Raw genomic sequence first — 872 nt, forward strand, 5'->3', positions numbered from 1 at the left:
TAGTCACAAAAGTCCCTTTAAAAACAAGTTGTTATTTTCTGCAGGATGTTTTTTTGTGCCATTTTGTCTGTATATTTCTTTATATTTTATATTGTATAGAAGCTTATTTATTGCTTGATTTATTAATTCACTTACTTTCTGTATTTTATATATTTGATCTTTTTTTGTACTCTTTTTTTTCTTTAAGTGAAATATATTTTCCGAATTCAGTCATAATCTCGGGCCGTCACTGAAAGTATTTACATGTGATTCAATTTCTTTTTTGTAATAAAACACTGATTTGAGCTTTGATATGATGATCCTGATGATGATGATGATGATGATGATGATGATGAGCTGCATGTTTTTCTATGGTTAAAATGTCCTCTAATATTCATTTCCTAGTAATAATAAGAGATTAACAATTCAGCTGTTGTTTAATTTTATTGCATTTGTTCTTTATTGTGTTCACTGTAATTAATGTTATATAATAGAAATAATCGTGTGTGTGTGTGTGTGTGTGTGTGTGTGTTTGGGCTCTGTTGTCACTCTCCGCCCTCCCACCTGCACTCCAGCATGGATGGGCGTGTCGTACGCACGAAACCACGCCCAATGGGCGTGTCGTATGCAAATCCAGGAACGGCATCCACCTGCCGAGGCGCTTCGTGCAGCAGTCCGAGTCAGAGCGAGACTCCTGCTGGAGCTCCACTGCGCTTTCTCCTCCTCCTCCTCCTTCTCCTCCTCCTCCTGAATCAGCCCTGGATCTGGATCAACCTGCTTTTCTTTTCACTTCAGTGTTAACAACATCAGGACTAGAAACGCTCACACACACACACACACACACACACACACACCGCGCTGTGGATTTGTGCGTCCGGATAAGCGTGGGCTTG

General features: G+C 39.8%; 1 protein-coding gene across 1 annotated transcript in view; it reads left to right on the forward strand.

Moving 5' to 3' along the window:
* Positions 1-641: 641 nt before the first annotated feature.
* Positions 642-872, forward strand: part of sema3fb (sema domain, immunoglobulin domain (Ig), short basic domain, secreted, (semaphorin) 3Fb) — a 57,961-nt gene continuing 57,730 nt past the window's right edge. The window contains 1 exon segment of the mRNA XM_046875748.1: positions 642-872. This exon segment is cut by the window's right edge and continues 88 nt beyond it. The gene's annotated coding sequence lies outside the window, so the exon portion shown is untranslated.

The sequence above is a fragment of the Silurus meridionalis genome, chromosome 19 (genome assembly GCF_014805685.1).
Source record: "Silurus meridionalis isolate SWU-2019-XX chromosome 19, ASM1480568v1, whole genome shotgun sequence".
NCBI classification, from domain to species: domain Eukaryota; kingdom Metazoa; phylum Chordata; class Actinopteri; order Siluriformes; family Siluridae; genus Silurus; species Silurus meridionalis.